At 40.0% G+C, this 26,902-nt stretch overlaps 1 long non-coding RNA gene across 1 annotated transcript in view; it reads left to right on the forward strand.

Annotated features, from left to right (window-relative positions):
* Positions 1 to 12,956: 12,956 nt before the first annotated feature.
* The window catches only part of LOC143382032 (uncharacterized), a 42,407-nt gene continuing 28,461 nt past the window's right edge, over positions 12,957 to 26,902 (forward strand). Inside the window, exons 1-2 of the long non-coding RNA XR_013088917.2 lie at positions 12,957 to 13,140; positions 15,184 to 15,288. This is a non-coding gene — a long non-coding RNA (uncharacterized LOC143382032). The remainder of the gene's footprint in view (positions 13,141 to 15,183; positions 15,289 to 26,902) is intronic.

The following is a 26,902-nucleotide window of genomic DNA, read 5'->3' on the forward strand; positions in this document are numbered from 1 at the left end:
AACCCTAACTCCCAGAGGTGAAGGTTTTATTGGTAGAGCACACTACTTAGAATTTCCAGGGTACCAGGGAACACATGGAGTCAAGTCTGCAGTTCCTGGGATCCTCCCAAGCAGGGCTGTGGAGGCAAAATACTAGAGTGTGTTATCCAGAACCCAGAGGGTCCACAGCTCCCAGGATCCTTTGTGGTAATTGAGCAAGAACACTGCACTACATTATCCACAATCCTCAGGGGCTACAGCTCCCAGAACACTCTGTGGTGAGTGGCCAAGCCAATGGATTTCATTATCCACAATCCTCAGAGGGACTTTAGCACCCAAAGTCCTCTTCAGTGAGTGGGCAAAACTCTAGGCTACATTACTCACAACTCTCAGGGGCTGTAGCTCTAAGGATCCTCTGATGAGAGCAGTAGGGCAGAGAACTTAACTATGTTACCCAGAATCCTTGGGGGGAAGTGTGATATGAGTACCAGAAATATTATAGGATTATTGACTATTATATTAATTAGTGTGTGTGTTAGATAAAAGACTATAAACAATGTGGCCATAATGTAATATAAACTGCAAAACTTAGATCAACTGCAGAACTCAGATAGAACCTCTTCAGTTAGTGATGTAAGAGTTACATCCTGGGCGTACACCCCAGAACTCACCCAGTTATCAGCTGCAACTAGATCTTAAAAACCCCAGACTTCTGGGGAGGACTAATAGGACCCAGACAGAGAGACCGAGGCCTCCGTCTCTGTTGTCCTCCCTGCATCAAAGTCTACTAATATGCATATTGCATCATCTAATACTAATATATTAGCTGGCATGTGGCTTTTAATACTAATATAATAGCCATGTTAGAATATTTAAACTAATATAATACCTACTCTGTGGCCACAAATATTAATGTAATATTCACACTCTATATACAATATGAATATAACATCTGCACTGTGGTTTTTAATAATAATATAATATCCATAATATTACATCTAAAACTGACAAAATAATTGCCCCTTGCCTTTAATATCATTATGATAGCCACATAAAACATCTAAAACTTATGTAATACATGACCTACAGCCTTTCATAGTAATAAAATATTCATAGTATAACAAAATTAATAGGCATCCCATGGCCTATTAGATTTACTCTAATATATCAATACTATAGTTTCTGAAAGTAATAAAATAGCTGCTTTGTGTGTTTAATGTTAGTATAATATTAATAATGTAGCCTCTGAAATGGAAATAATAGCTGCCATGTGGTCTAGTAATACTAATGAATCCATACTGTATCTTGTAAAACTGACATAATAGCTGTCCAGTGGCCTTTCTAACTAATATGATCTCCATATTATAGCATCTAAAACTGATATAGTTGCTGAAATGTATAATTTAATATTAATAATATAACCACACTATGACCAATAAAACTAATAACATAGGTCCCCTATGGCCATTAATATTTATACGCTATCCATACTATATTATCTAAAACTAGTATAATATCTGCCTTGCGGTCTTTAAAATAACATTATATCCATACTATAGTATCTAAAATTAATATAATAATTGCCCTTTTGAGGGGGTTGAGATGCCTTTGGAGCCCTTCCTCCACCACATCAAGATAACCTGCCCCTGCTCCAACCTGTTGCTAAGTTCACTTGTCCCAGGAATGGCCCCTTCCTACAGGAAGCTATAAAGTTGTTAATTAATGTGTCCTGGCCTGCTTCATTCTGCCCTCCCCCCTTCAGCCCACCTTTTGGCCATCCCACTGAGCATTTCCTGGGCCTAGTCACTATGCAGGGAGGAGAAAGATAAGAGGAAGTGGGCAGGAGAACAAAGAAAGCCTAAAACATATAAAAAGGCAGAACACCTCGCTTCTTGGGATACCAGGATACCAGCTATGGCCCCCTTCTCCATCCTGGGAGAAGTCTGTGTTACCCCTTTTTAAATAAACCCTGTTTTATATGCTTGCCTTGGTGTGTTTCTCTAATGTTCAAACTTCAGTATGTGAGGGAGCAAAACTCTATAACACGCAGCATCAGATTGACCTTTATATTTATTTGTTTATATGCAGTGCTGAGAATTGAAGTAAGTGCCTCACACTGCCAGGCAAGTGCCCCTACTGCTGAGCCACAACCCTAGCCCCACTGTGGCCTTTAATACTAATATAATGTCCATACTGTAGGAACTAAAACTAGTATGATAGCTATACTCTGGACAGTGTCTTAAATTGATTAATATTTGCCCTGTGTCCTTTAATACTAATGTTATATACATACTGTAGCATGTAGAAATAATATAATTGCTGCCTCATGGCCTTTAATACTACTATGATATCAGTACTATAGCATCCAAAACTAATGTAATAGTGCCCTATGAAAATAAATACTAACAGAATATCTATATAGAAGTATTTAAACCAATATATTGGCTGGTGTATGAATATGATATTGTAGCTCCTAAAACTAACATAATAGGTACCTTGTGACCTGTAATACTAATATGATATTCATATTATACCAACTAAAACTAATTTAATAAATGCCATTTTTCCTTTTTAATTTTTTTGTTTTAATTAGTTATACATGACAGTAGAATGGATTTATGTACTTTGATATATCATATATAGATTCATAATTTCTCATTTTTCTGAGTGTACCTATTGCAGAATCATATTGGTCATGTAGTCACATACATACATAAAGTAATAATGTCTGTTTCATTCTATCTTTTCTATCCCCATATCCCCTCCCCTCCCCTCATTCTTTCCTAGTACCCCTCCAGTTAGAATCTGCATATTAGAGAAAACATTCAGCCTTTGGTTTTGTGGGATTGGCCTGTTTCACTTAGCATGATATTCTCCAACTCCAACCAAATGCTATTATTTCACTCTTCTTTAAAGCTGAGTAACATTCCATTGAGTAATATTTTCTTTATCCATTCATCTATTGAGGGACACCTACGTTGGTTCCCATAGTCGAGCTATTGTAAATTGAGCTGCTATAATTGACATGGTTGCATTATTGTAGTATGCTGATTTTAAAGTCCTTTGGGTATAAACCAAGGTGTGGGATAACTGGGTCAAGTGGTGGTTCCATTCCCAGTTTTCTGAGGAATCTCCATACTGCTTTCCATAGTGGTTGCACCAATTTGCAGTCCCACCAACAATGTATGAGTGTATCATTTTCCCCCATCCTCACCAACATTTATTGTTGCCTGTATCCTTTTTTTTTTTAATATTTATTTTTTAGTTTTTCGGCAGGCACAACATCTCTGTTTGTATGTGGTGCTGAGGATCGAACCCGGGCCGCACGCATGCCAGGCGAGCGCGCTACCGCTTGAGCCACATCCCCAGCCCTGTTGCCTGTATTCTTACTGATTGTCATTCTGACAGGAGTGAGATGAAATCTTAGAGTAGTTCTGATTTGCATTTCTCTAATTGCTAGAGATGTTCAACATCTATTTGTTTTTATATATTTGTTGATCAATTATATTTCTTCTTCTGTGAAGTGTCTGTTCAGTTCCTTAGCCCATTTATTGATTGGGTGATTTGTGTTTTTTTGGTGTTAACTTTTGTGAGTTGTCATGTTTCTCATGACTAAAACACTCAGGGTCACTCCAGGTAAACTGGGCTGAATGGAATAATCACCCCTTTTTCTTTGGGTCCTGTGATAGTTCCTCTCACCTTAGGGGCCCATGAAAAGAGAGAGAGCCAGAGGTCATGTGCCCAACCCTTTTACTGGGGAGAAGCCATTCAAATGGGGCAAGGGGCCAGGTTTCAGGGGATTGAGTCTAGCTTCATGGTGTCTGCTGTCAGCAGATTGACTGACATCTAGGAAGGCCATACCCAAAGGTAGAGCAAGAGAAGGGGACACACAAAGGTAGTTTCCATGGAATATTCTATCCCAAACAGGGCAAAGGGGTAGGATTACAAAAGAATAGGTGAGTGTAGCTCAACCCCAGGGGTATGCCTTCTCAGAAGACTGGCCTTGCTATCTGAGTGTGGGGGAGATTGAGTCACAAGTCTTGGCACTACCATGCCAGACTACAGTGATCTTTTAGATACTCATGGTGCATCGAGTTTGGAAGGCATGGTTGAGTAATTCAATGTGGCTCCACACATATTCCCCCTTTCTTAATATTTAAAGAAATTTGGGGAATTATATCTTTCAGTCATTGGATTCTTGGTCCGAGGTCATCATGATCTACTATTGAAACACAAAGGGAATTATTAGAAAACATATTATCTCAAGAACATAATCAACTTGGAAGACCAAGGTTATTATTTTTATTCTGCCAAACACTCATCAGAAGATTTTTAATCTTTTCCCAATTTTATTAGGAAGCATTGTGTTTGGCCATAGTAATAGACATTTTTATTTGGCATGACATTTAAGCCTTTTCACAAACCATAGAACAGAGGACTCATTCACATCATTAATTACATTGTCTTCTAGAGCATTTTAACTTAGTTCCCATCCTTCCATCAGCACTTATCTGACTATTAAGGATCTTGGAAGTAATTTAAGTAAAACTATTAAGAAAATTCACATATTGTAAATTTAAAACAGAGCCATAAAGGATGTATTGTAGAAGCAAGAAATAATCTTTAAAGTAGTCACTTCAAGGATCATGAGATCAAGAGCTTGCCTAGTTCTGGTAAATTGGTATGCACCTGTTTCAAATCCTGAATATTAACTTCAGCATATTATAGCTCTAAAATATTAGCTGGCAAAAACTAGTGATACAGTAATATAAGTTGTGTTCCTACAGGTTACAGGAATGTAAGGTGGATCCTTAACCTTTTTCTTAATTCTCACATTTATGGAGTCTATTAGGTCTGTCAGTAATATAAAAATTCATTAAAATATCCTTTTGGGTGCCATCTTACCGAGAGTTAAAGTTTCTAGGAGTTATGGCATCCTCATGTAATTGTTCTTGTCCATTCTTGGAGACCAGCCTAAAATATATCCACTATTTCTAGATATCTCATGTTGTACTGACAAGGCATTTGCATAATACTTAGGAATAATACTTAGGAAAGGTGCCAATTTCTATTGTAGAATGATTAGGGCAACAATATATTGGTTGATATTTTAATAAATAACTGGCCTGTATAGAACAATTTTATTTCAACAATCTTTCTATTTTGACAGTTGTTCAGATAAGTAAATATAGTCTTAATCTCTAAGGACCAGCATGATTGGCTGGTTTAGTTTTCTCATATGCTGTCTTTTTCTCAAAAGGTACTCCCAGTCAGCCTGTTTACCATAGGATCAACATATAGAGATAACTAACCATTACATTCAGTACAATTAATCTAGTTATGGGTGGACTTTCCAGTCCACACGTAATGTATATTTAAAAAGTATATAAAAATAATAAAAAAATTATTTTAATTTACCTGATAAGCTCGTGAAGCTGCATGACTATAAACTCTGCAGCTGGAAATTTTCCTTCCTGTGCCAGATTTCTCAGTCATTTTCATGATGACTGGTTTAAACTCTCCTTTGAAATCTAATTTAATTTACTGAATCATGTTCAGCAGCAGTGAGATTCTCAATATTACAGTTAAGAAAAAAATTTAAAAATATTTTGTAAGACCTAGTGTGTGCCTCTGGGGTCCTTTCCCCCCCTTTTCTTTATTTAATAAAATTGAGTAAAGCCATTGTATCATCAGTTTAAGTACAGATAATAGTACAAGTATTTAAATAATAAGAAAAGATTTACCTTTTATTGATTATTATAATTTCCCAATATAAATTAGTTAATTTATCCTAATGATTTAGAAAGAACCTTCAATCACTTTCTGAGAGGTCTTAAAATATCTCTGTTTCAGAATATTTTCCTTTAATTAGGTATCTCAATTGTTCTTTAAAAAATATAATAAGGTTACTTTCCAGTGTAGGGAGTTATAAATAAATATATATATATATATATATATATTTATGGATAATAAGTCCAGTCAGAGAACTTATATAATACCAATAAATTTTCAACAAAGTTTGCAACCTTTATTGCTCCAAATCAATGTACAATTTTATTTGGAGAAGATCAATCCTAATAAAATGTTCTCTCAAGTCTCATAATTATCCAACAAACAAAAGTAATATGCAAGAATTGAGAAACTGATGTGACTCTATTTTTGAGAAACCAGCCTCTACCTCAGAGCAAAGCCTGTCCAAGGAAGGGGGCAGGACCCTTGTCCTTGGAAAAACCCACAAATCACTCCTAGGCAGATAGCCACCCTGCTGAGTTGTTTGTCTGCAAATAACAGGAGATATCTGCTGTTGAGGACCCATAGCAACCCCCTAGCAACCACCAATCAGCATGAGGCAGAGGAAATACCTGGGATGCCAGATGATCCCCCAGTAGTTTATGGTGGTTGATAACGTGTTAGGAAACCATGTAGTTCAGCATGTACACCTCTCGTACACCCCTTAAACCAATCAGTTCAAATGAATCCCCCTAGTTATGGGTGGACTTTCTAGTCCACACTGTAATGTATATTAAAAATGAACCCTACCCAATTTGTTCCTGCCAGTGAATGTGCTAATCAATGTTCAGAGTTGTTTGACTTTCCCATGGTGTGAAATGATTTGCTGTGTGATATTGTGACACATTGAGTATCCCCCCAAAACCTATAAAATCCTCACTGAACAAAGGACAGGGACTCACTCCCTGGGACCAGGGTTGTGAGACCTGTGTCAGAAACAGTTGTGAGTCCAGGCTCAAGCTTGCAATAAAGACTCTTGTGTGATTGCATCAGATTCATCTCCTGGAGGTCTATTGGGATCTCATGAATATGGCATTAAAGAATCAGCAGTGTCTTTGAATCAATCAAATTTAGTCTCCAAGGAGCAATGTCAAAATTGGAGTCTAAGTCAGCAGTTTAAATATATTTAGTGTTTAATCAAGGATGTAAATTTATTCACCAAAATTAATCCTCACCTTAAACAGCAAGAATCATTAGGCAATAAAGAACTTCCTTAAAGGAATAGATTTAACAATTTAATTGGTCTTTATCATGTCAAAATATGAACAAAATTTTAGCTCACATCAGCATAGGGAAATCAGGAAAATATCCTGAAATACCCTTGAATTAATCAGTTAAAAATTTTATAGTCAGTTCAGTACATATAAATCTTTTTCTCAATTGTTTTAACTTTCTATATCATCTGTCTAGATAATGATATAAAGATTTTCCTATTTAGGAAAATACTTTTATCATTAAAATCTAGAATATAAAGACCTTGTTTTACCCAAAGATGATTTCTTTCTTTTTCTTAGAACCTCCAACTTGTGCTTCTTCTCTGTTGAAGCATCTTTTTTTTTCCTTTTAGAACTTTTCCTGGTTATACTTTGGAACAATTTCTGAAAACCTTGGAGTCTAAACAAATTATCGTATCTTCATAGGATGAAATGTCTCAATAAAAATATAGTTAAAGCCCTTGGATATTTCTGTAGACAGAATTATATTCGTTTATCATCTTATACAGTTTGTACAATAATTTGAGATTAGTTGATGGTTGTGTTACTGCTGTTTACTTGCTTCCCTGAATGCTGAAGTATAACACCAGAGAAGCATGCTGAGGCAAGTGTAGAGTGGAAAGTAGAAGGCAAGAGCAAGAGAAGGGGACACACAAAGGTAGTTTCCATGGAACATTCTATCCCAGACAGGGCAAAGGGGTAGGATTACAAAAGAATAGGTGAGTGTAGTTTCACATTTTTTGATGAAAGCCATGGACTATTTAGAGTGAGTTTTGTGAACTTATAAAGGTTTTCCCTGTCCATTTCTCACATAAGGTTTCCAAACACTCCATCACCATTTGTGCAGCAGATGCTCTTTTCTTCATTGAAGGTCTTTTTCCTTTGACAAAATCAGCTACCTGTAGGCATGTGTGAGTTTTCACCTCTCCATTCATCTCCATTTATCTACCTGTGTATTCCTTCATAGCATCACGTTTTCCTCACTACTTCAGCTTTCCAACAGGTGTTGTGATACAGATATGTGAGTTCTTTGTCCTTCTGTAGTCTGTGCCATCTATTCTAGGTTGAGAAGCAGTTTGCTGGATTTTTTTTTTTTTTGAGAGAGAATCTTAATATTTATTTTTCGGCGGACACAACATATTTGTTTGTATGTGGTGCTGAGGATTGAACCTGGGCCACACGCATGCCAGGTGAGCACGCTACTGCTTGAGCCACATCCCCAACCCCAGTTTGCTGGAAATTTGAGTGTGATTGTGCTGAATCTGCAGATTAAGTGTGAGAGAATTTCATCTTGACTATGTAGAGACCTGAACAATGAATATCTCTATTTATTTATATTTTGTTTGATTTCTTTCAATTTTTTCAAGGATTTCTGAAAGTGCAGTTGTAATTTAAAACTTATATTAACTTTTCAATTTTGGGGATCTATTGTAAATAGAATTGTTTATTTTTTTTATTCTAGTTTTTAAATTCCAATTTTTTCTATATAGTTTTGCTGATATATAAGAAATTAATTGACTTTTGCCTATTGACTATGCATTTTGCATTTTGCTATCTTTATCCTTTATGGTAAAACATGAAATGGTAAATTCTATTGCCATTTAATTTCCAAAATTATGACCTAGTAAAATCAGAATCATGAATTTCAGAGCTTTTCCAGGACTGCCACAAGAGGCTCAGGGCCAATGCTGAACAGTGAGCACTGATCATCCTCAACTGCCCACAATGTCCAGCAGAGGGTGCTGAGAGTGACTTTTTCTGAACCCCTTGTATCATCTGTCTGCCAGGGATGGGTGTACTGTGCCCACAACAAACTTTCTTCTCAAGTCTCACCTGGGGAAATTCCATGGCTGAGGATACTTGGGGTCTATGTCCACAGTGAGGTAACCCAAACCTTCAAGACCTGCTGTAACCCTCACCTTGTGGTCCACCAGGGGAGACCATTGCTGTGGACACCTTGGGGCTTTGAGTGTGGTGACAAAAGCTTTCTTCTCTCCTCACCCTTCTTGGGTTCGAGCGTTGGTGTCTCGTGCATGGGTGTGTCTTGCTACAGCCCCATGGGTGAAGCTACACTCACATGTTCCTTTGTAATATAACCCCTTGCTCTGTTTAGGATAGAATCTTCCATGGAAGTGCCTTGTGTGTGTCTCCTTCTCTTATGCCTTTGGGTGTGGCCTAGCCAGGTGTCAGTCAACCTGCTGACAGTGGACTCAGCCCCCTGAAACTTGACCCCTTGCCTCATTTGAATCGCTTCTCCTCAATAAAAGGGGTCAGTGCGTGCTCTCGCTCGCTCTGGACCCTTAAGGTCAGAGGAGCCGTCACAACGACTCCAAAGAAAAAGGAAAAAAAAAAAAAAGCTTTCTTCTCCTTGGGACCCACACAAGGAAATGATGTGGCTGAGGACACTTGATGGCCATGTCCACAGTGAGGTAACTGTAACCCCAAACTGGGAACCCACCCAGGAAGGGACCATGGCTGCAGGCTGCAGGCTGCAGGCACCTTGGAGCCTTGACTGTTGTGGCAGAGCTTCCTTGCTCACCTCACAGGGGATGCCTTGGCTGGGGGCACCTAGGGACCATGTGTACCATGAGATTTCTTCCCCTTGGCATTTATGCCATGTACTGAGAAAAAAGCTCTGCTGCATTTTTACCTTTGTAGGTAATATTTTAGTGGGTCTTAATTTTATGAAAGTATTCCTTGTGAGGCTTTGACTACTCACTGTCATAGTATGGGGAGAAAGTATATTTTGTGGGGAGAAATCTCAGGATACTGAAAGGAGAAACTGAGGCACAAACTCAGGGTAGTTCAGGGGAGGCCTGGGGTTCCCAGCACAGGGAGACTCACTAGTGCCTGAGGGCAAGGGCTAATGTTGTTGCATTGTTTATATTTATTCTGGGTAAGTCTGCACACAGTTGAGTGACTTGCCTGATGGTTCCCAGAAGCCACTGTTTTGATAACTATGCCAGACTACACTGCCCAGAATCCCTGGGTTGCCTGGACAAACATATTGCTGCATCTCCCACACTCCTTTGTAGAAGGACTGGACAGGCAATAACTGAGCTACACTACCCAGATTCCTTGGGATACCAGGGCAAACACATGGCCCAAAACTTCCAAAACCTCCATGGTGTGGTCTGAATAGGAGAATACCAGACTGCAGTGACACAATCCTCAAGATTCTCTTGGTATCTATGTGACATGCAGCTCCCAGCCTCTGGGATGAGGGATGCATCTGCAGAACAATTGACTACACTAACCATGAACATTGGGTGCCTGTAGCTCCAAGAGGTCTCTGCAATGATGACTGGACTTATTGCCTAGAGTTCCTGAGCTTGCCCATGTGGATGTGCATCCTGGAGCTCACATGACCCTCCATAATAAGGGCCATACAGGCAGAATACTGCACTGCATTGCTCAGAATACCTGGGGATGCCTGGGGGAAATGTGCACCTCTGATAGTCCTCTGTGGTGAGAGCTGCATGGGTAGGTCAGTGGACCATAGCACTAAGAGTCTTCAGGGTGCCTGAGCAAGCATACAACCTGCAGCTTACATAGACATGGGACAGAGGGGTATGTGGGAAAACACTGGACTACATTACCCACAATTTGCCAGGGGCAGCAGCTTACAGGAGTGCTCCCCAATGTGAGCTAGCAAAATATGGGACTACATTACCCACAATCCTCAGGACCCCCCACAGAGAACCAGCAAAACACTGGACTACATTACCCAGAATGCTTGGGGTGGGGGTGGGAATGGAAGGTTCACAGGAGTTCCTTCACCATGAGCTGTAACATGGGACTGCATTACCCACAATCCTGGGGGACAGAAATCACAGTATTCCCCTGCCTCCTGTGAGCTGGTAAAACATGTGACTAAATTATTCACAATCCTGAGGTGGCAGAGTCTCCCAATTCCCCCACCAGGAGCCAGCAAAATGCTGCACTAAGGTGCCTTTAGCCCTCAGGGGCAGAAGTTCTCAAGAGCCCCCTTTCTTCCCACCATCCCCACCCTATGAGCAGGCAAAATGCTGAACTACATGATCTATAATCCAAGGAGGGGGAGGTAGAAGTGCACAGAATCAAGCCCCTGAGCCAGAAAATATAGGGATTTAATTACAAAGCTATAAGGCAGAAGTTCCCTGGGTTCCGCAGAGAGAACCAACAAAATATTGGACTACATTACCCACAATCAATGGGGGGGGTCACCTCATGGGAGCACTACCCCCCAATAAACTGATAAAATGCTGGACTACATTATCCACAGCCCTCAGGGTCAGAAACTTTTAGGAGAATTATTTCCACCTCTTCCCATGACTGTAGGTCATTTAACTAAATCTTAAGGAAGATGAAGCCCCAGGATCCCCCATGAAGAGCCAGAAAAATGCTGAACTACATTACAACAAGAAGAGAGGGTTTGGGTTTTTAAAACTCTCCTTGGGGGATCCTGGGCGCTTCCTCACACTAAGAATTATGGGTGATGTAGTCCTCAATCTTACCTACACACCTCTGCCAGGAGACCCATGGAAGCTGAATGCCACATGCTTGGCCTTATATCCTGAGGATTCTGAGTAATTTTAGGGATAGGGGTAGGACTAGGCAAAAATTAACCACAGGGCAAAGGCTAGTGAGATTTACAAAACCAAGTGGTACTCTTGAATTTCTGCCACTAAGGACCATGGGTAGTAAAGTCCCAGGCTTAACCATTGACACTGGAGATCCTGGGAACTTCCTCCCCTTAGAATTATGGATAATGTAGTTTTAATATTTCCTGTTCTTAGCTTGGTATTGTGGGAGGCACTCTCCAAATATTATGGATGAAGTATTAAGAGGTTTATGGCTCACGTTGAGGAATTCTGGGTAATTCCTCTCACCAACTCACATGGAATTGTGGGTAATATTATCCCATGTTTTATTCAAACTGTGGAGAATTGTGGGAAATTCCTCCCCTGTTAGAGTTGTGGGTAATGTAGTTTCATGATTTAATGGCTCTGCGCAGAGGATCTTGGGAACATCCTCCTTCCTAGTCCTAATTGCCTGCCCATTGCTGAGTATTCTGGGAGCCTCCTCCCTGAGGATTTTGGGTAATGTAGTCCCATGATCTGCCCTCTCCATGTAAAGAATTCTGGGAACTTCCTATGCCATAGAATTGTGGGTCATGTAGTCCCACATATTACACAGTGGGGACTTGCGGAAGCTTCCTTTCCTGTGGACTTGTGGGTATTGTAGTCCCATGATTTAGCCTCTCTGAGCAAATAATTCTGGGAACTTCCCCTCCTTAGAATCATGAATAATATAGTCTCAACGTTTGCCCTTCACCACTAGGTATTCTGTGAGCTTTTTTCCATAAGGATGGTGGGTGAAGTAGTAAAGAGCATACCACTCACTTTGGGCAGCTCTGGGAATTCCACCCAATAGAATTGTGGTTAACGCAGTCCCATGATTTGTCCTCTTTGTGCAAAGGATCCTGGGAACTTCCTCCCCTATAGTATTATGGGTAACATAGTCCTAACATAGTATCTCTCCACTCACCACTTGGTATTTTGGGTGCCTCCTTCTCTGAGGATGGTGGGTGAAGTAGTCGCGAGCATACCACTCACTTTGGGGAATTCTGGAACTTCCTCCTCTCAGAATTGTGGGTAATGTAGTCACACAATTTATACTATCTGTGGGGAATTGTGGGAGCATTCTCCCTGTTTGAATTGTGGGTAATGTAATCTCATAATTTGTCTTCTTTGTGCAGAAGATCCTGAAAATGTCCTCTCCTAAGGATTATGGGTAATGTAGTCCCAACATTTGCTTGCTCACTGCTCCGAGTTCTGGGAGCCATCTTACTCCTTAGTTTTGTGGGGTATGTAATCCCAGGTTCTGCCTTTTCACTGCAAGAGATCCTGGGAAATGCGTCTTCATAGAATTCTTTCTTTTTCTTTTTTTTTTTTTTTTTTTAAGAATTTTAATATTTATTTTTTAGTTATCGGCGGACACAACATCTTTGTATGTGGTGCTGAGGATCGAACCTGGGCCGCACGCATGCCAGGCGAGCGCGCTACCACTTGAGCCACATCCCCAGCCCGTCTTCATAGAATTCTGAGAATTAAAGTTCCATTATTTGCTTGCTCACTGATGGCTGTCCTGAAGACTCTTCCCCTAAGAGTTATTGGTAATGTAATTTCAGATTTACTACTCACTTTGGGGAATCCTGAGTGCTTCGAGCCCATGTAATTGTGGGTATTGTAGTTCTAGACATAACCATTTCAGAGGGGGGAGGGGATATCATTACCCATAATTCTAAAATGGAGGAAGTTCCCAGTATCCCACTTCCTTCATTTTAGTATTATCAGTAATGTCCCAGGGTTTTCCATGATAGCAGCAGGGTCTCAAGGGAGGATTATGGGTAATGTAGTCCAAATTGCCTGCCCATTGCTGGGTATTCTGGGAGCCTTCTCCCTGAGGGTTTTGGGTAATGTAGTCCCATTATTTGCCCTCTCCATGCAAAGAATTCTAGGAACTTCCTGTGCCATAGAATTGTGGGTCATGTAGTCTCATATATTACACAGTGGGAGACTTGTGGAAGATTCTTTTTCTGTGGACTTGTTACTGTCCCCAGTGAGGATTGTGGGTAAGGCAGTCTTAGGTTTATCACTCACTGGGGGATTCTGGGAGATTCCTTCCCCATAAAGATTTAAAAAGTATAGTAGCAGGTTTACCATAGGCCCAGGGGTTCCTGGAACATCTTTGCCTTAGATAGATAATACAGTTCCAAAATTTAAGAATAACATGCCCTCATTTTTCCCTGATAACCATTGGCAATGCTGGGAGCTTCCCTTTTTTTCTTGGGATTGTGGGTAGTGTAGTCCCTGGTTTATCCAGCTCACAGTAGGGAATTAGGAGTTCCTAAGCCTTAGTCTGTACATGATACATTCCTGGGTTCACCACTCGTGATAGGGGATCTTGGAAACTTTCTCCCATTAGGATTGTGGACAGTGTAGTCCCACAATTTTTTTTTGGCTTGTCACTGGGTACCCTGGGATATTTTTCCCTTTAGAATTGTAGGTAAGGTAGACCCAAGTTTTACCTGATCACTTAGAGAATCTTGGGAATTTCTGCCCATGTTAGGATTGTGGGTAAAGTGGTCTCACAATGAGGAATTTTGGGCTCTTTCTTTTAAGAAAATTATAGATAATATGGATAACTAAATTATGGTTAATTTAGTCCTGGGTTTAACCACTCAATGTGAGGGATTCTGGGACCTTCCTACCTCTTTAGAATTGGAGGTAATACATTTCCAAAATTTATTTGCTTGCTTCAGGGATTCCTAGGAAACTTGTTAAAAATTATTGTGGGCACTGTAGTCCTATTTGACTGCCCATTGGATAATCTTGGTGCTTACTACCCCTTGGGATTGTGGAAAATGTAGTCCTTGGAATGCCCCTCACTGTTGAGGATCCTGGGAAATTCTCAAGGGTTGTGGATAATGTATTCCCAAGTTTTGACTGCAAACTGCAGTGATTCCGGAAAAAGTTATTCACAAAGGATCATGGGCACTGTAACTCAATTTGACTGCTCACTGATGGGCAACCATGGTGGTTTCTGCCCCTTAGAATTGTTGGCAAGTTAGTCATTGGAATTTCCCTCTTGCCATAGAGGATTCTGGAAACCTCCTCCCTAAGAACTGTGGGTAATATAATACCAAAATTTGCCGGTTTACTGCAGAGAATTCTGGGAAATTTTTCCATGTAAGATTGTGGGTAAAGAATATTTGCAATTTATCACATAGCAGGAAAATTTGGGAGCATACAGTGTCATAGCATTGTGGGTTTTGTAGTCCTTGGAATTTCCCTCTGTGGAGGATCCTAGGAACTACCTCACTAATTATTATGGTGAATGTTATCTTGTAATTTTTCAGATGACTGTAGGGATTACTAGTAAACTTGTGCATTAAAAAAGTGGCCATCAGTGAGCAGTCAAATTTGTCCAATTTGACTGCTCACTGATGGACACTTGAAGGATCTTAACCATTACAATTGTGGGTAATGTATTCCTTGGATTTACCTTCTCAATGTAGAGGATCTGTGGAAATGCCTACCTAAAAATTATGGGTAAGATAGTCTCACACTTTGATTGAACACTGCAGAGATTCTGGGAAGCATGTCCATGTGGGATGGTGGGTAATGTAGTCTAGCAATTTCACCACTCATTTTAGGTACACCTGAAAACTTCAAGAACCACAGGACTGTGGACAATGCAGTATTTAAAACTGCCACCTAGCTGCAGAGAATCCAAAGAACTACTTCCCTAAGGATTATAGGTAATGAAACTCAACAATTTTAATGTTAACTGCAGGGATAGGTTTAAGTAAGATTGTTAGGGTTATGGTTAGGGTTAGGGTTTAGGGTTAGGGTTAGGATCAGGGGTTAGGATTAGAGTTAGAGTCAGTGAACTGATTTCTATGATACAAAGACTCACAGTAATACTGGACTGAACATGGTAACCTGGGAAATTAAGGCTCTATTGATGGTACCACTCTCAGAGTTACTGGCTATATGTGCATAACCACAGAATAGGGTTTCTATTATTGGCAGTTTCATTGGCTTCTGGACTCTGTGAAGAATCATATAACTCATCTTATATGCTGAGCACAATGTAGAACATAGTTAACTGTTTCTATTATGTTAGAATTCCCAGAACTGTGGGGACTCTTAGGCCTGCTGAGGTCTATGTGGAGAGCCAGGGAAATTGGGTTTTGTGATGGCATGGATGCTGGATTCTATGCAGAGAGCCCAAAGTGGCTTTTATAATGTCAGTATATACAGTGCTTCTGGGTTTTTCTTCAAAATCCAGGGAACTGCCAGGTGCAGTGGAGCACATCTGTAATCCCAGTGGCTCAGGAGGCAGGAGGATCATGAGTTCAAAGCCAGCCCCAGCAACAGTGAGGCACTAGGCAACTCAGTGAGACTCTGTCTCTAAATAAAATACAAAAAAGGGGCTGGGGATGCTGCTCAGTCGAGTGCCCCTGAGTTCAACCTGAATCACCAAAACAACAATAACAAAAAAACCCCACAGGGAACTGCAATTCTAGGATGGTAGGACTATCTGTCCTGCTAATATTTATGTGGAAAGCATTGAAGCTGAGGTTCTATTTATGGAAGAATTCCCAGTCTCCTGGGGTCTACAAGAGAGACAGGTAAGTGGGTTTCTCTGGTAGTGTAAGGGTCCGGTGAAGCATCGGAGAAAGAGACCAACAAGTGACCAACTCTTGCAATAGCAAAAGGGGTTTTTTATTGGGGATCCATTCCATTCCAGCACTCTGGGGCTCCCGGCTCACTCAAGAAGGGAGAGCAGCCAAGAGCCCAGAGCTGAGGCTAAGCAGTGCTTAAGTACACTTTTTGAGGAGGGCGGGGGCTTTGCATACATCAGAACAAATCATCATGAGGCGCGGGAAAATTGAACAACAATCCTTAGACATGATTAGTACATTCATTGGTGGGAACAGATTGGGCGGAGGTGATTGGTCACTCCTAAGCTGGGTACACATTCAAATTGATTGGTTATAGGGCCTAAATGCCTATGTGACAAGCTACACAGGGTCCCAGGTTATTAAACAACCAGGGAGTCAGTGGGAATATTTACTGGGCAGTTTGGGTATTGTCCTAACAGCTACAGGAATTTCAGGTTTTGGGGGTAGTAGAGGAACTTAACAATACCTGGTCTTTAACTTTTTAACTCAGGCCTTGCAGCTTAGAAACTTTTACAATGCCCGGTCTTTTACACTTTAACTTCTACACTTTAACTTCAATTTCTTTTACCCTTATAGTAGCAGTGAAGCCAGAATTAGACAGGCAGTTAGTGTAGATGGGTAAATCGAGTCAGATCAGATCTAGGAGGCCAATTTGAGTGAGTATGGGCAGTTGGAGACTGTCCCCTGAGGGATCTTATCAAGAACCTGCCCCTGCTCCAACCTGTTGCCAAGGTAACCTATCCCAGGAATTTTCTCTCTCTATAGGGAGCTATAAATTTGTTAATGTGTCCTTGAATACTCTACCCTGCCCTTCCCCCTTCAGCCCACCAATTTCCCAATTTTGGCCATCCAACTGGGCATTCCTGGGCCTAGTCACTAGGCAGGAAGGAGAACGATAAGGAGGGAAAGGCAGGAGGACAAAGGAATCCTAGAACATATAAAAAGGGCAGAACACCTCGCCTCTTGGGATACCAGGATACCAGCTATGGCCCCCTGCTCCCTCGCTGGAGAAGTCTATGTTACCCATTTTTAAATAAACCCTGGTTAGGGCTGGGGCTGTGGCTCAAGTGGTAGCGTGTGGCCCGGGTTCGATCCTCAGCACCACATACAAACAAATGTTGTGTCCGCTGAAAACTAAAAAATAAATATTAAAATTCTCTCTCTCTCTCTCTCTCTCTCTCTCTCTCTCTCTAAAAAAAACCCTGGTTAATACGCTTGCTTTGATGTGTGTCTCTAATGTTAAAAATTCAACATGTGGGAAGCAGGGACTTGTCACTGATAACTGGCCGTGTTACTGCTGTTTACTGGTGACAAGTCCTTGCTTCCCCAAATGTTGAAGTATAACACCAGAGAAGCATGCTGAGGCAAGTGTAGAGGGGAAAGTGGAAGGCTTTATTAAAGGATTGCAGAAAAGACTTCCTCCAGGAGGAAGAAAGGAATCCGTGGAGGGGGAGGTCTTCCCTTTTTTATAGTTAAATTCTTCTTTTAGTCTTTCCACATTTTTGTCCTTTGTTTCCCTTTATCCTGCAGTGATAGAATGTAGGTGGGAAGGCCAAAATGTGGGAGATAGATGACTGGAGGAGTAATCTGGGCAGAAAGGGCCTGGGGGGATTGGGATTAGCACCTCCCTGTTTGCTGGGAGCTGTTTCATTAACAGTTCCTTAGAATGGGTTCTGGGCCTTGGGGACATTAACATTTCAATTTCCCCAAGTGCTGCTCTGTTTTCCTGGACTCCGTTTTTGATAATGATCTCCATTTTCTTTATCTTACTCTATATTAGACCTGATTTATTTAACTACACTAACTACCTATCTTTAAATCTGGCTTCAGTGGTATGAGCAGGGCAGTCAGTTCCTCTGAGCTCTATGTTTAGAAAAATGGAACTGGGGTTCTCTTGATGGTAGGACTCACAGTGATGCTGGGCTTTACATGATGAGCTGGGAAATTAGAGTTTATGACAGGAGTACTCACTGGGAATATTGGCTTTTTTTTAACTTTTATTTTTTTAATTAGTTGTTCAAAACATTACAAAGCTCTTGACATATCATATTTCATACATTCGATTCAAACGGATTATGAACTCACATTTTTACCCCGTATATATATTGCAGATTCACATCAGTTACACATCCATGTTTTTATATACTGCCATACTAGTGTATGTTGTATTCTGCTGCCTTTCCTATCTTCTACTATCCCCCCTCCCCTCCCCTCCACTCCCATCTTCTCTCTCTAACCCATCTACTGTAATTCATTTCTCTCTCTTGTTTTTTCCCCCTTTCCCTTCACTTCCTCTTATATGTAATTTTTGTATAACAATGAGGGTCTCCTTGCTTTACCATGCAATTTCCCTTCTCTCTTTCCCTCCCGCTTCTCATCCCTGTTTAATGGTGATCTTCTTCTCATGCTTTTCCTCCCTATTCTGTTCTTAGTTGCTCTCCTCATATCAAAGATGACATTTGGAATTTGTTTTTTAGGGATTGGCTAGCTTCACTTAGCATAATCTGCTCTAATGCCATCCATTTCCCTGCAAATTCCATGATTTTGTCATTTTTTATTGCAGAGTAATACTCCATTGTGTATAAATGCCACATTTTTTTTTTATCCATTCATCTATTGAAGGGCATCTGGGTTGGTTCCACAGTCTAGCTATTGTGAATTGTGCTGCTATGAACATTGTTGTAGCAGTATCTCTATAATATGCTCTTTTAAGGTCTTTAGGGAATAGTCCAAGAAGGGGAATAGCTGAGTCAAATGGTGGTTCCATTCCCAGCTTTCCCAGGAATCTCCATACTGCTTTCCAAATTGGCCGCACCAATTTGCAGCCCCACCAGCAATGTACAAGTGTACCCTTTTCCCCACATCCTCGCCAGCACTTGTTATTGTTCGACTTCATAATGGCTGCCAGTCTTACTGGAGTGAGATGGTATCTTAGGGTGGTTTTGATTTGCATTTCTCTGACTGCTAGAGATGGTGACCATTTTTTCATGTATTTGTTGATTGATTGTATGTCCTCCTCTGAGAAATGTCTGTTCAGGTCCTTGGCCCATTTGTTGATTGGGTTATTTGTTATCTTATTGTTTAATTTTTTGAGTTCTTTGTATACTCTGGATATTAGGGCTCTATCTGAAGTGTGAGAGTAAAAATTTGTTCCCATGATGTAGGCTCCCTATTTACCTCTCTTATTGTTTCTCTTGCTGAGAAAAAAACTTTTAGTTTAAGTAAGTCCCATTTGTTGATTCTTGTTTTTAATTCTTGTGCTATGGGTGTCCTATTAAGGAATTTGGAGCCTGACCCCACAATATGTAGATCGGAGCCAACTTTTTCTTCTATCAGACGCAGAGTCTCTGATTTGATATCAAGCTCCTTGATCAATTTTGAGTTAACTTTTGTGCATGGCGAGAGAAGGGGATTCAGTTTCATTTTGTTGCATATGGATTTCCAGTTTTCCCAGCACCATTTGTTGAAGATGCTATCCTTCCTCCATTGCATGCTTTTAGCCCCTTTATCAAATATAAGATAGTTGTAACTTTGTGAATTAGTCTCTGTGTCCTCTATTCTGTACCATTGGTCCACCTGCCTGTTTTGGTACCAGTACCATGCTGTTTTTGTTACTATTGCTCTGTAGTATAGTTTGAAATCTGGTATCGCTATACCGCCTGATTCACACTTCCTGCTTAGAGTTTCTTTTGCTATTCTGGGTCTTTTATTTTTCCATTTGAATTTCATGATTGCTTTATCTATTTCTACAAGAAATGCCATTGGGATTTTGATTGGCATTGCATTAAATCTATAGAGTATTTTTGGTAATATCGCCATTTTGATGATGTTAGTTCTGCCTATCCATGAACAGGGTATATTTTTCCATCTTCTAAGATCTTCTTCTATTTCTCTCTTTAGGGTTCTGTAGTTTTCATTGTATAAATCTTTCACCTCTTTTGTTAGGTTGATTCCCAAGTATTTTATTTTTTTTGAGGATATTGTGAATGGAGTGTTTTTCCTCATTTCCATTTCAGAAGTTTTGTCGCTGATATACAGGAATGCCTTTGATTTATGCGTGTTGATTTTATATCCTGGCACTTTGCTGAATTCATTTATTAGTTCTAGTAGTTTCTTTGTAGACCCTTTTGGGTCTTCTAGGTATAGAATCATATCATCCGCAAATAGTGATAATTTAAGTTCTTCTTTTTCTATTTTTATGCCTTTAATTTCTTTCATCTGTCTAATTGCTCTGGCCAGTATTTCAAGAACTATATTGAATAGAAGTGGTGATAGAGGGCATCCCTGTCTTGTTCCAGATTTTAGAGGGAATGCCTTCAATTTTTCTCCATTCAGAATGATGCTAGCCTGAGACTTAGCATAGATAGCTTTTACAATGTTAAGGTAAGTTCCTCTTATCCCTAGTTTTTCTAGTGTTTTGAACATAAAACTGTACTTTGTCAAATGCTTTTTCTGCATCTATCGAGATGATCATATGGTTCTTATCTTTAAGTTTATTGATGTAGTGAATAACATTTATTGCTTTCTGTATATTGAACCATCCTTGCATCCCAGGAATGAATCCTACTTGATCATGGTGCAGAATTTTTTGGATGTGTTTTTGTATCTGATTCGCCAGGATTTTATTGAGGATTTTTGCATCTAGGTTCATTAGAGATATTGGTCTGTAGTTTTCTTTCTTTGAAGTGTCTTTGTCTGGTTTCGGAATCAGGGTGATGTTGGCCTCATAGAATGAATTTGGAAGAGCTCCCTCTTTTTCTATTTCCTGAAATAACTTGAAAAGTATTGGTATTAATTCTTCTTTAAAGGTTTTGTAAAACTCTGCTGTATACCCATCCGGTCCTGGGCTTTTCTTGGTTGGTAGTCTTTTGATTGCCTCTTCTATTTCATCCTTTGATATTGGTCTGTTCAAATTGTGCGTATCCTCCTGACTTAGTCTGGAAAAATCATATGACTTAAGAAATTTATCGATGTCTTCACTATCTTCTATTTTATTGGAATATAGGGTTTCAAAATAATTTCTAATTGTCTTCTGTATTTCTGTAGCATCTGTTGTGATATTGCCTTTTTCATCCCGTATGTTAGTAATTTGAGTTCTCTCTCTTCTTCTCTTCATTAGCATGGCTAAGGGTCTGTCGATCTTATTTATTTTTTCGAAGAACCAACTTTCAGTTTTGTCAATTTTTTCAATAGTTTCTTTTGTTTCAATTTTATTGATTTCCACTCTGATTTTAATTGTTTCTTGCCTTCTGCTACATTTGCTGTTGTTTTGCTCTTCCTTTTCTAAGGCTTTGAGATGAAGTGTGAGCTCATTTATTTGTTGGTTTTTTCTTTCTTTTTTTTTTTTAAAGAAAGAGTGAGAGAGAGTGAGAAAGAGGGAGAGAGAGAGAGAGAATTTCAATATTTATTTTTTTAGTATTTGGTGGACACAACATCTTTGTTTGTATGTGGTGCTGAGGATCGAACCTGGGCCGCACGCATGCCAGGCGAGCGCGCTACTGCTTGAGCCACATCCCCAGCCCCGGTTTTTTCTTTTTTTGAGGAATGACCTCCAGGCAATGAATTTCCCTCTTAAAACTGCTTTCATTGTGTCCCATAGATTCCAATATGTTGTGTCTGTATTTTCATTTATCTCTAAGAATTTTTTGATTTCCTCCTTTATGTCTTCTGTAACCCATTGATCATTCAGTAACATATTGTTTATTTTCCATGTGATGTAGGATTTTTCCTTCCTTCTTTTATCATTGATTTCCAGTTTCATTCCATTATGATCAGATAAAATACATGGTATTATCTCCACCCATTTATATTTACTGAGGGTTGCCCTATGGCATAATATATGGTCTATTTTTGAGAAGGATCCATGTGCTGCTGAGAAAAAAGTATATCCACTTGATGATGGTTGATATATTCTATATATGTCAGTTAAGTCTAGGTTATTGATTGTGTTATTGAGTTCTATAGTTTCTTCATTCAACTTTTGTTTGGAGGATCTGTCCAATGGTGAGAGAGGTGTGTTGAAGTCACCCATAATTATTGTGTTAAGGTCTATTTGATTCTTGAACTTGAGGAGAGTTTGTTTTATGAACATCGCAGCACCATTATTTGGTGCATAAATATTGATAATTGTTATGTCTTGTTGGTTAATGGTTCCTTTTAGCAGTATATAATGTCCTTCCTTATCCCTTTTGATTAACTTAGTCTTGAAGTCAATTTTATTCGATCTGAGGATGGCCACCCCTGCTTGCTTACGAGGACCGTGTGCGTGGTATGTTTTTTCCCAACCTTTCACCTTCAGGCTGTGTATGTCTTTTCCAATCAGATGTGTCTCCTGGAGGCAGCATATTGTTGGATTTGTTTTTTTTTAATCCATGTTACCAGCCTATGTCGCTTTATTGGTGAGTTTAAGCCATTAACGTTTAGAGTTACTATTGATATATGGTTTGTACTTCCAGCCATGTTTGATTATTTATTTTTTTTTAAATTTTAATTTGGTTTGTTTCTCCATGATTAGCTTTCCCCCCAGCCCTCTTGCTTTTCTGAGGTACTTCCCACTGTTGGTTTTGGTTATTGTTTTTCATTTCTTCCTTGTGTAGTGTTTTGCTCAAGCTTCTTTGCAATGCTGGTTTTCTGGCTGCAAATTCTTTTATCTTTTGTTTATCATGAAAAATTTTTATTTCGTTGTTGTACCTGAAGCTTAATTTTGCTGGATACAAAATTCTTGGTTGTCATCCATTGTCTTTCAGTGTTTGAAATACATTGTTCCAGGATCTTCTTGCTTTCAGTGTCTGTGATAAAAAATACGTTGTTAACCTTATTGGTTTACCCCTTAATGTAATCTGCCTCCTTTATCTTGTAGCTTTTAATATTTTCTCTTTGTTCTGTATATTGGATATCTTCATAACAATGTGTCTTGGTGTTGGTCTACTAGATTTTATATGCTTGGTGTCCTGTATGCATCTACAATTTGTACATCCATTTTCTTTTTTATATCTGGAAAGTTTTCTATAATTATTTCATTCAACAGGTTGCTCATTCCCTTGGTTTGAACCTCTATACCTTCCTCTATCCCGAGTACTCTTAAGTTTGTTTTTTTTTATGTTATCCCATATCTCTTGGATGTTTTTCTCATGATTTCTTACCAGCCTTTCTGAGTTGGCTAGACTCTTTTCAAGATGATATATTTTGTCTTCATTATCTGAGGTTCTGGCTTCTACTTGCTTCACTCTGTTAGTGATACTCTCATTTGAGTTTTTAATTTGGTTTATAGTTTCCTTCATTTCTAGAATTATTGATTGATTTTTAAAATAATCTCTATCTCCTGATAAAGATGCTTATTTGCTTCTTTTATCTGTTTATGTAATTCATTTTCAATGTGTTCTTTCACTGTTTGAATTTGCTGCCTCATGTCCTCTTTAAGATTCCATTCCATCTGTCTAAGGTATTCCTTGAGTTCTTTATTTGACCATTTTTCTGATGCCTCTAGGTCGTCCTGTATATTTAGGCTGTCCTGCATTGTTTGTACTCCTTTTCTTCCTTGCTTTTTCATGCTGCTCTTGTTACTTCTTGTTCTGTTTGACTGCTGAGTTACTGTTTACTCTTATAAATTTATTTGGTTTTGTGTGTCTTTGAAGTCTCTCTTTTGTGATGGGATACTATGAATAGAGGTGATGAGTTTTGTTGCACTTTAATGCAGATTCATGTGTTTCCTAAACTGTGTATGGATTCTGATGGCATATAGTGGTCTGCAATTTGGTCTTGGGACTTATATTTAGGTCGAATGATGTGATGGTATTGAGGTTGGTATCTCTTGGCAACCTTGGGAGGTTGCTCTACTGACAAGGGATATTAACAGGAGAATGGTCTGGAGTACTTGGGGGTAGCTAGGGTCTTGGTAGCACTATATAATGCCTCGGAACATTTACCTATACATATTTAGTAAATTACACATAAACAGCGTCGTGATGCTTGGGAGGAAAGGTATTAGAAGGGAAGGGAAGAAGTCACTAAAGAGAATGAGAGTAAACAGGTGGAATTCAAGGAAAGGGGAATAAGGAAATTGAAAAGAAATGAAAAGACAAAAGAAAAAATAGAAAATAAAAAAGGAAAAAATTTTAAAAAATAATAAAATAATAATAATAATAAAAAATAAAAATAAAAAACAATTAAAAAAAACAAATAAAAAAATTTAAAAACTGTAGTCTTAGAGTTCAATTAACTTCTCTTCCAGTAGGTGGAGCTGTGCCAATCGGGCCAAGCTTCTCCCCTCAATATGTAGGAACCAATCACTGTGCAGCAGCTCCTCCTCCCCAACTGGGCAGGTCTCCAATCCTGAGTGCCTAGGGCCCTATCTTGTGACTAGATACTTCCCCACTTTTCCTTGAGCCAGGCCCTGCTCATCGGTGATGCTCACCGCAATACTGGCTACACGCCAGGTCTGCTGCTCCCAGGAGCCCTATTTTCTTGAACGACTGGGCACACTCTCCCTGTTTGCCAGTCCCTCAGACCCTAAGGTTGTGGAGCTTAGGGCTGAGAACCCTTAGCATATTTTGCTTGCCTTCCGGTAACCACGCCCCCGGGAGCTGGTGCAAGAGACCTCTGTTGTCTGCGCTGGTGGGAGCGGTAGCCGGGGGTCCCGCGCTGCGGGTCCTGTGCCGCTGTTCCCTCGGTCTATCACGCTCACGGGAGAGCTGGGAGGGGCCCTTGAGGTTTCCCCGCTGTGTGGAGGGGGGGGCTAGGGGGTTACACACCTGCCACCACTGGTTTCAATGAAGTTATCTCCTCTGCCGCATTCTGGTAAAGTCAGTTCTCTGCCATGGTGGTATCCCATGCGAATGGTGACAGTTTGTTCCCTTTGCCGGGTGACTGATGCAACAGGTGGGTCCTGACTGGCTCTTCCAAGCCCTATTTCAATCCTGTGGCCACTGCCTATGGAGGCTCAGTTAATATTAACCTCCGCAAGATCAGGAAAAGCTGACAAGTTGTCTCAACAGGATTGGGATCGTTTAGTGCTGAGTCACAGCGGTTTGTCTGCAAGGGGCAGGCGAATGGGAGCCTGAATTCAGCCGCTCCAGGCTCGGTGTGTGTTCTGAGAGGCGCAGATTGTTCACCCCAGATCCACATAAGCTCAGCATTGCCTAGTGCTCCTGAGTAAACAGCATTTTGATGGTTTAAGACTCCCTATGCCCATGCAGCTGAAGAGGTCAGAGACTTGATCTCTCCGTGCCAGCCGCCATGTTGGATTTCGGAATATTGGCTTTTTGTGGAGCATCCAGAACCTGGGATTTTATCATGGCAGTGTAGCTGGGGTCTATATAGAGAGCCAGGGACTTTGAATTTTGGACAGCAGGATTTGCAGAGATGGTTACCTCCTCATGGAATGTCAGAAAACAGGATTGAGGGAGCCTTCTGGCTGGAGTGATGAAGAGGTAAGATGGACCTTAAACAATGGTTAGGATTTTAATCAAGGCAAGGACATTCTAGGCACTCAGAATAGCAAGAACCAAGGTGAAAAGAGGTGGCAAGTCATAAAGACAGGATTTATTTAGAGGAGTGGTTCTTAAATTTTTTGCCTCAGAGGCTGAGGCAGGAGGATCACTTGAGAGGTGTTGAATTAGAGACAAATTCTGGGCAAGAGAGCACAATCCCATTTTTAAAAAAACATTATTCATCATGAAGAGCCTTTATCATAATATGACATTAATTGGTTTTTATTGTTTTGGAAATTAAAATTGAGTAAAGTTTGAGTTACTGTGTCAATTCCCTATGGCTGCTCAAGGAAGTTGCTACAGATAGTGACTTAAATGACAAATTATTATCTAGGCTCCTGTAGTAAGAAGTCTAAGATGAGTTTCACAGGGCTAAAATAAAGGTATGCCAGGCAGCAATCTCTTGATATCTATCTCCCAAGATCAACTGATATACCTAGCTTAGTTCTCTCATTAGATCAGAAGCCAGCTTGTCACAAGTTATGATGGATGCATTTCTGTAAAAATATTAGGATTTCTGTAGGGCCTGGCCATTAGTTGATGTTGTAAAGCTGATTGGAATGCCTGCCCGTGCCCTGACTCACCCATGTCCAGTTTTCCCTGATCAGATAACAACCCTTTCCTAAACCTTGGTGACGCCTCATAAATTCTGGCCTTCCCTGGCTGGATAACGATCCTCTTTGAGTCTCTAAGATCTCCATAAATTCTGATGCCGGGGCCAGCAAAAATGTAAACTTGTGTTATGCTCCTCAGAATGTTGTTATCTGTAACCCCCCTTTGTGTAACTTTTTGGGCTATAAAACTGGGCTGCAAAGAAGCCTCACCGCTGTCCTTGGCTCCCACGATTTTGATGGGCAAGGCAGCCCGGCCAGTCGAAATAATAAGCTTGGTTTAATTTGATTTTAATTGGAGTCAGTGGTCTTTTCTTGCATCGTGGTCTAACACAACCTCAGCTCCCTGGGATTACAGATGTGCACCACCAAGCCTAGCAAAAGATTCTTAATCATATCTACAAAATCCCTTTTGTCACTTAAAATAACATGTTGAAAGGTTCCACAGATGAAACATGTATATATCTTTGAAAGACCATTATTCTGCCTATCACAATTAGTAATTTATTAATTGCACATGGGCACACACTCATAAATCCAGGGACTTGGGAAGTTGAGGCAAGTGGATCCAAAGTTTAAGGAGAG

Source organism: Callospermophilus lateralis, chromosome 16 (genome assembly GCF_048772815.1).
Source record: "Callospermophilus lateralis isolate mCalLat2 chromosome 16, mCalLat2.hap1, whole genome shotgun sequence".
Classification (NCBI taxonomy): Eukaryota; Metazoa; Chordata; class Mammalia; order Rodentia; family Sciuridae; genus Callospermophilus; species Callospermophilus lateralis.